This window comes from Phodopus roborovskii, unplaced genomic scaffold (genome assembly GCF_943737965.1).
Source record: "Phodopus roborovskii unplaced genomic scaffold, PHOROB, whole genome shotgun sequence".
Lineage (NCBI taxonomy): Eukaryota > Metazoa > Chordata > Mammalia > Rodentia > Cricetidae > Phodopus > Phodopus roborovskii.
Genome location: NW_026125245.1, coordinates 47,703 through 56,659, shown reverse-complemented (window position 1 = coordinate 56,659; position 8,957 = coordinate 47,703). Strand labels below are relative to the sequence as shown.

Below are 8,957 nucleotides of genomic sequence, written 5' to 3'. Positions count from 1 at the left end.
ACAAAAGAAATCTTCAATGATTCTCTCTCTCCCTCTCTCTCTTTTGCAAAAAAATGACTACAGTTGTAAATAAATACTATCAGAAGTCAAACAAATTTTGATAGAATCCTGTGCTTTGTAAGTACTAATTCAGAATGTAAATGGATGATTAAAGGCAAGACCAGCACCAATAGGTGAATGGATTAGAAATATAGCAGAAATTGGATCTCATGATACTACTGTGGTAAGTGAAGTAATTTTTAAATGTTTTAAGAAACATCAAAATGTCAGGTGCTATAATTGTGATAAGCAATGTCATTTAAAAAGATATTTTAGGCAAGGCATTCCAAGTAACAGTGCTCTTTTTCTAGAGATAATGAAAATGGAAGGCACCCGCATTTTGAAAAATACAGAAGGTGGGTAAAGGCTGGCATTGTGCTAATGAATGCAGATCAAGGAGAGACAGGCAAGGTAACCCTTTGCCATCAGGAAGACCCTAAAGTGCCTCCCACAGATCTTGATATCAAATATGATTCAGTCATTCCCTGTTAGCATAAGAGAAACTCATTCACAGAGCAATGAAAATATTTAATGCCTATTGTTGGAAATAATCCTGCTCTGAATGTAATTAAGGATAGAACAGCTTCAGTATATAAAACAGAAGTTCAGGAGAGAAAAGAAAACATGTTTTTCACTTGTTTGGTTGGCTGGTTGGTTTGGTTTTTTTTTGTTTGTTTGTTTGTTTGTTTTTGTTTTTTGTTTTTTTGGGTTTTTTTGTTGTTTTTTGTTCTTTGTTTGCTTGTTTTGCAAACCTCTATAAACTATCAAAGGCCTAAACTAAAAATACAAATAAATGGTGTTGCAATTAAGGTTCATTTGAAAGAGGATCAGATGTAACAATACTTTCACCAAAATATTGGCTTCCAGATTGACCTCTTAAGAAGGTAAATATTCAGTTTCTAGGGATTGAAACTTTATTATGGCCAAAACAAAGTGCAAGATGAGTCAAATGTATAGGGCCAGAGGGAAAATGTGGGAAGTAAAAGCCATATGAAACTAATATACCTATGAATTTATGGGGATCTGATTTGTTGCAGGAATGGAAAAAACAGATTAATAGTCCTCCAAACTCAGAAACAAACCATAAAATAAAGAATGCTTCTGAGAAAAATATTAAAAGATATTAACAAAAGCAGTCACAGATCATTCAGGTTCTTCATAAACAGGACACAGCAACTGATGGTCTTTCAAAGGTACCAACCTTTAAAATGGCTAGCTAAATACCTGGGGTGGGGGAAACAATGCCCTTTGACATCAGAAAAATTACAGCCACTAAAACATCCATTATAGGAGCATCTAAATGCCCAACATATTGAAGATTTGACCAGTCCTTAGAATTCTCCTTAATTTGTCATTAAAATTAAATCTGGAAAATGGAGAACATTACGAGATTCAAGAGCCATAAATAAGGTGAGTCATCCAATGGGCTCTTTAGAGCCTGGAATTTTTTAACCTTTATTACACTAATTTAAATGACTACTTTTAACTATGCCTTTACAAAAAGAGCATAGAGAAAAATTTGCCTACACAGTGCCTATTTATAATAATGTTAAACTTTTAAAAAGGGTATCAGTGAAAAATTTTCTCAACAAGGACTGTTAAACAGCCCCACCTTGTGTCAATATTTTATACAACACAGCAACCATTAGAAAAAATTATAAACAGTTTCCTCAAACTAAAATTTATCATTATACAGATGATAGCTTACCAGCTCATTTGGATGCAGATACCTTAAGACAAAGATTTGATGAAGTAAAAAGAATTTTGCCTTGCTGGGGATTACAACTGTATCCTGAAAAAAATACAAAGAGGAGATTCTATCAATTATCTAAGATATAAGATAGATTGACAGAATATTGGACCACAGTAAGTACAAACCAGGAGAGATCAACTACGAACTCTTAATGATTTTCAAAGATTACTGGAATGTATTAACTGGCTACAGGCCACAATTTGATTAAACTCAAGAGCTAAGTAGTATATGTCAAATCTCACAAGGGGATAAGGACTGAAATAGTTCATAAAAATTATCAGCTGAGACTGAGAGTGAATTGGGTCTGGAAGAAAAGAAATAACGGGATGCATCTGTAATTGCTTCAGTCCAGAGCTTGACTGCATTTTAGTTCTTCGGCCTTTTACTCATTCTCCCAAGGGGATTTTTATGCAAATAGAAGATAGTATTTAGAATGGATCCATTTATCACACAAGCCAAGTTAAAAAAAAAATCAAATACTTATGTAGAAAAGTTGATTCTAACAGATCCTAAAAGTTGATTCTAAATTGATTCTAACAGAAAAAAAAATGTGACTTCATTACTAGCAGAAATAGATACAGCAGAAATACTGGTACCTTTTACTAATGCTGAAATTTTGGGAAACATTACCAACAAATATACCAAAAGGAAGAGATGTCAGTTTCTAAAAAGAACTAATGAGGTCATCCCTCATTTAGTAAAAAGGGCATACATTTGTGGAGCCTTAATAATTTACAATGATGCAAATAAAACAGGAAAGGCAGGTTAAAGTAGGCATTGGTGCAGTCCGGGTCTGAGACATCGACTGAGGTTTATCAGCTTTGCTCTCTGGCCCATTCCAGGCCCTTCTGCCCCTCGTTGGCGCCGCCACCCGCTGCCCTGGCGCTCCGTAGGCCCTGGTGAAGCAAGCCATCTGCTCCTTGTGCCAGCTCGCACCTCGCCAGTGGGTGGGCGCCACGTTTCTGCCAGGAATTCATGGTGTGCTTCTGGGAGGTGGAGGACCGTCCCTTCCCATGCCTTGAGTGTGCTGAAGACTGCTGGCAGCGTGCAGTGGAGCCCGGTGACCCTCCACTCAGCCACCGCCTCCTGGCACTCTAGGAGGCAGCTGCACACCCGACGGCCCTGCCCGGGCCCGGAGCCACCCAAGTGGGAGCCGCGGTGGAGGAAGGCGATGAGCAGCAAGGAGAACAGGGGGTCCGTGGAAGTTATGAGGAAGGACTTAAATGATGCCCGTGATCTGCATGGTCAGGCAGAATCAGCGGCTGCTGTGTGGAAGGGACATGTTATGGACCAAAGAAAGAAGGCCCTGACTACAAGAAGCTTCGGGCCTTCTTCGTGGAAGAGGAGGAACACTTTCTGCAAGAGGCTGAGAAGGATGAGGGTCCTTCAGAGGATGATGAGCAGGCTGACCCGGCATAACCCTTCCGGTCCCTACTGCAGGCAGTGTCAGAGCTGGAGAAGAAGCACGGGAACCTGTGCCTTAGCATGCTTCTGCAGTGATGAAGTTTGTGCAGCAGGCTGGTCCCCTGGAGCATGAGACAGAAGGAATCACCTTCACAGCTAGCCTGCAGCACCCCTACCTACATCTCTCAGGCCTCCCTGCATGGCACTACCCTTCATCCTGGACAGGTCCCCATATCTGTCAACACTGATAACATTGGCCTAGGTGAAGTATCAAAGGTGCCCTGCTTTCAGTCATCCACATAGTTCCATTTCTCAACAGTGTTTTTAGTTTTCTTTGGGGCATGAATGTGCTCAGGCCTGTACCTGTCCCTAGTAGAGACCAGTCCTTGGATTTCCTTCCCAGTATATCCCAACTCTGCCTGAGACCACATGGCAGCTCAGAAGCCCCTGCTTGTTTAGCCATGGCACAGGGCCTAGTGTGACAACGTCACTCTAGCATCCAGGAATCAAATTTTGCACCTTTCCCATTGGTGCCCTTGACAGGTTTGGCTCACCAGACATCTCTCAGCAAGGCTTTGGGGGATACCAGTTACACTCAGCCTGTTTTAGTGCCAGAGAATAGAGATGCAGGAGGCCCTGGGGTCTGGCTGGGACCCCACTCTTGATGGTGGTGGGGGGAAGCATTCTCCACCCTCCAGAGGCTGCCCCTTCCCTTTGGGTCTTGCTGTGCCAGATCCTGGGAGTTGTCTTCTGCTTTGCTTTCCTAGCCTCTTTCCTTCTAGCTTGTGCTCCTGGGGTGTCACCGTCATCCTCAAAGTGCTCCCTATGGTTACCAAGCTCTCATAAAAGGTACCTTCTTCCCTGCAGAATAGCAGCAGGGGTGGGATCTCCAAGCCACCTGGTGCTTCACTTCAATGTACTTTTGGCTTTTTCTCACCTAATATTTTCTCCAGTAGGTGAATTTCACAAAACTTGTGGTGAATGGTAGAGTGGTTGCCTGCAGCATTGTGTGTACAGATTAACTAGTCCAAGAAACAAATCCCATCAGAAAAGAAAGAACAGGTCAGGGGCCTAGTAGGTTTAGGGGTAGTGATGTTCTGTCCTCAGAAGGCCCTGGCCTTGGGTGTAATGACTGGCTCCAACTTGATTCCCAAGTGGGCTGGGTACTCAGTGCTGAATAAAATGTTAGTTGGAGTCAGTCTTGTAGGTCTCTGGACATAGGTTTTCTCTTCAGATCTATAATAGCTCCCTCTTTATGGGCTCTCTCTCTCTCTCTGTATCTCTGTCTCTCTGTCTCTCTCTGTCTCTCTCTCTCTCTGTCTGTCTCTCTCAATTCTTGTCTATTCCTCCCCGACTCAATCTTCCTGGCCCCACATGCTTTCCTATCCTCCCCTTCCCTTTCTCCCAGTTCCCTCTCCACTCACTGCCCCCCTACTCCCTAAATGCTCAGAAGATCTTGTCCCTTTCCCCTTCTCTGAGGGACCTTATATTAATTTCTTAGAATCCTCCTTGTATCCTAGTTTCTCTGGCGGTGTGAATTATAGGCTAGTGATCCTTTGCTCTATGTCTAAAATCCATATATGAGTGAGTACATACCATGTTCCTCTTTTTGTGACTAAGTTACCTCATTCAGGATGGTTTCTTCAAGTGCCATCCACTAGCCTACAGATTTCAAGATTCCATTGTTTTGTTTTGTTTTTTCCTCAGAGTATATTCCATTGTGTAAATGTGCAACATCTTCTTTATCCATTCTTCAGTTGAGGGGAATCTAGGTTGCTTCCAGGTTCTTGCTATTACAAATAATACTGTTATGAACATAGTTGAACATATGTCTTTGTTGTATGGATGTGGATCATTTGGGTATGTGCCTAAGAGGGGGATTGCCAGGTCCTGTGGTAGACTGATTTGTATTTTCCTGAGAAACTACCATACTGTACAAGTTTGGACTCCCACCAGCAGTGGAAGAGTGTTCCCCTTTCTTCAAATCCTCTCGAGCCTAAGTTGCCATTGGTGTTTCTAATTTTAGCCATTCTGGCAGGAGTGAGATAGTATCTCCAAGTTGTTTTGATTTGCATTTCCCTGATAGCTAAGGATGTGGAGCACTTTCTTAAGTGTCTTTCAGCCTTTTTTATTTCCTCTATTGAGAATTCTCTATTCAGTTCTGTACCCCATTTTAATAGGGTTATTTGGTGTTTGTTGACTAGTTTCTTGGGTTCTTTGTATATTTTGGAGATCAGCCCTCTGTCACATGTAGGATTGGTGAAAATCTTTTCACAGTCTGTGGGCTGCCTTGTAGTCTTGTCAACTATGTCCTTTGCCTTACAGAAGCTTCTAAGTTTGAGGAGGTCCCATTTATTAATTGTCTATCTCCGTGTTTGTGCTACTGGAGTTATGTTCTTCACTGACCTGGAAAGGGTAATAATCAACTTCATGTGGAAAAACAAAAGACCCAGGATAGCCAAAACAACCTTGTACATTAAAAGAACTTCAGGAGGCATCACCATCCCTGACTTTAAGCTCTACTACAGAGCTATAGTCCTGAAAACAGCCTGGTATTTGCACAAAAATAGACAAGTAGACCAATACCTGATTTTTGACAAAACAGTTAAAAGTATACAATGGGGGGAAAGAAAGCATCTTCAACAAATGGTGCTGGCACAATTGGATGATGGTGTGTATAAGGCTGCAGATAGACCCATGTCTATCGCCATGTACAAAACTCAAGTCCAAATGGATCAAAGGCCTGAATATAAATCCAGCCACACTGAACCTCTTAGAAGAGTAAGTAGGAGGTACCCTTGAAGAAATTGGTATAGGAGACCGCTTCCTGAATATAATCTTTTGGCTTTTATTTGACTCTCTAAAATTTCTCTTAAGGTATCTCAAAACCTGTAAGATTATAAGAATATATATGTATATACATATATATATGTACATATATATTCTTTCATGATATTAGTTGTCATATAGAGTACTAACTAATTGTAGAAATAAGCTTCATCTAGCTTCATGTATGTGTCCTCAGGTTTGAGTTTGAAGCAGGCAACTAAGGACTAAGTTTGTGTGACTCAGATGTACTTAATAGGTTGTGATGCTCAAACCTGTCAGAGATATGTTGCATGTGACATTTGAAACATTTAAGTTTTCTACAATAAACCATAACCATTCCTAATAGTAACCTTAGAGGTCCTCATGAAGATGATGGGGTCCTGTAATGATGGATCTACCTGTATTGTGGTAAAGCTCACTACTATGATAAATTACTACCAGGTTCTATACAAATAATGGACACTTTTGGGTTGACTGCTGTGTTCTACCTAGCCAGAATTGCCACTAATCTGTTGAATACCACTCAAAAAAATCAGTTTGGTCTGCATTTCCCTGATAGCTAAGGATGTTGAGTTCAACTGAGACTGACACTAAATTTTACAGAACTGTAAGCTTAAAAAGCACTTAATCTGAAGAATGTCAAATATAACCAAACTGGACATTGTGGAAAGCTTGGCAGAAATAGTTCCCTTTTGTGAACAGTTTAACTATATAGAATTAAAACCTTTCCTTTTTATTTAGACCAAAGGGGAAAATGTTGCAGGATATTTTATCATACTCTGAATCCCAGGATAACATTATTTACCAGAAAAAAACCTTCTTCTACTTGTGATCTATCATACATCTTTAATCCAAGAGACTGAATGTTGTAAGCAGAATTAAATGAATCCAACAATAGGTCAATAGGTGGAGCCAGCAACCAGTTCAAAGGAAGTGAGCATAGGATAATTAGAAAAAAAAATCAGAGTAAAAGGGAGTCAAGAGGACACAGAGAGAGATGCACAGGAAGTATAAGGGAGGGGCATTTTAGTTGGAAGAAGCTTGTTTGATATAGCATATGACAAGGAGGCTACTGGGATTTCTGTGGAGGAGCAAGGTCAGCTGAGTGCTTTTTCTGTCTCTGAAATATCAGGCATTCACCCCAGCACCTGGCTCCTGAATTGTCATTGGTAAACTTGAAAAATTGTGATTTTGTTGAAAACAACACGGAGGTCAGTAGTATAATTTAAATCCAGATATCATTAAAGAATACAAAATTGTGAAGTATTGGAGAAAAAAAATGTAGCATGCATGAAGGTCAAAATCAATTAAGCTAGATTCTGAAAACCTGAGATCAGAACCTACCTCCTCTGCCACTTTCTTGGTACTTATTTTCTTCAAATCACATCAGACTTTTGGATCTTAGTTCCTTCTGTGCTTCGGGGCTCTTCTCCTTTGTTGAGTGGGATTGATACAACTGCTTTGGATCACCATTTTTAGGGGATTAATATAAATTACTCAGGTAAAGCTTTTAGCATAGTGCCCTACATGTGGTAGAGACACATTATTGCAATAATTAAGTAATTATTGAGTTTCTACTTTGGAGGAAATATCCACATCCAAAGTGTGTTTGGGCCTTGGAGAAACTGTCCAAAATAATTCCAGAATTAGGAGACACCCTGATCCCTCTACCTACCAATATTAATTGTGATCAAAAAGCTGGGTAATAACTACAATAACATATTAAAAGTGGCAAAATATACTAAGAACTTTTCCATTCTTCTGGTATCCCAAAATGTTTCATGGCTGAATCTCTCTCACGCACACACACACACACACACACACACACACACACAATAACACCTGGCCCAGGTAAGTGTACATGACACCCATTACAGAAAATCTTGTAGTCAGGGAATGTGTACGCAGCAATTGACAATTGAAGAAAAATAACATCAAGGATGCGCCCTGTGAGGTTACTCTTCCCCAATTCACATTGTTTATGTAATCTATAGAAAGACAGGAACAAAAGCTGATGCTGGTGTCCGTCATAATGAAATCCCCCCCCCATTCTTTCTGAAATGCATCCACCAAACACTCTCCTAAAATACTCATTATATGTCCTTACCATGAGAATTCTTAGCAAGCAGAAGAAACGAAGTAGCACTGACCACCAGATGAATTTCACACAAGTGGCTGGCCCTGAATAGCTTAAGCCATCTTTATTTATATTTCAAAAACAACCATGTTTTACCATGCCATTAAAATGTTTTCCCCAACATTAACTTCTGGCAAAAATAAATAAGCCAAATATGTTTTTCCCTATTTTATTTTACATCAAAACGCCTTTAAACCAAAATCTTGTCTTTACATAACTAAAAGGTGATAAACATAGGCACATATTTTCAAGAATAACAATAGTGTTCTAAACAAAGCTTATTTACAGAAATAGGGTTGAATTGCCTCCAATCCTGCAATCTCTGAATCAAGACAGTTTCCAGACTTCAAAGTGACAGCTAACACTCCCAGACAAGAATCCTCTGAAGCATCAGATCCCAAAGAAATTTAGGGGAAATATTTGAGGAAAAAAACGGGGTTCCCAGGAGTGATCACATCTGTTTCATGTGAGACTGATATAATGACACTAAAAACCACCAAGAGAATCATCAGTATTATGGGACAGACAAGAGCATGAAGTCTGCACAGGTCCAGCAGTATTCTGTGCAGTTCTTACATCCACTAATCCTTGATGAGTGTGACTGTCTCTGTAGACTTTACCTCATCTGGAGACATGTTGAACAGGCACTCATATACAGGCCTGAAACTAGGCCACATGGCTCTATGAACTTCAAGAATATCACTTTATCAAATTATTTAACCCTCTTAGCTCTTAAAATAAACTAAGGACTAAAGAAGTTGCAAAACAAACGTCAACATTGAAATCTGAGAATCA

At 40.1% G+C, this 8,957-nt stretch overlaps 1 pseudogene; it reads left to right on the top strand.

Moving 5' to 3' along the window:
• Positions 1 to 420: 420 nt before the first annotated feature.
• Positions 421 to 3,292, top strand: LOC127227836 (E3 ubiquitin-protein ligase RNF187-like; annotated as a pseudogene).
• The last annotated feature ends 5,665 nt before the right edge of the window (positions 3,293 to 8,957 follow it).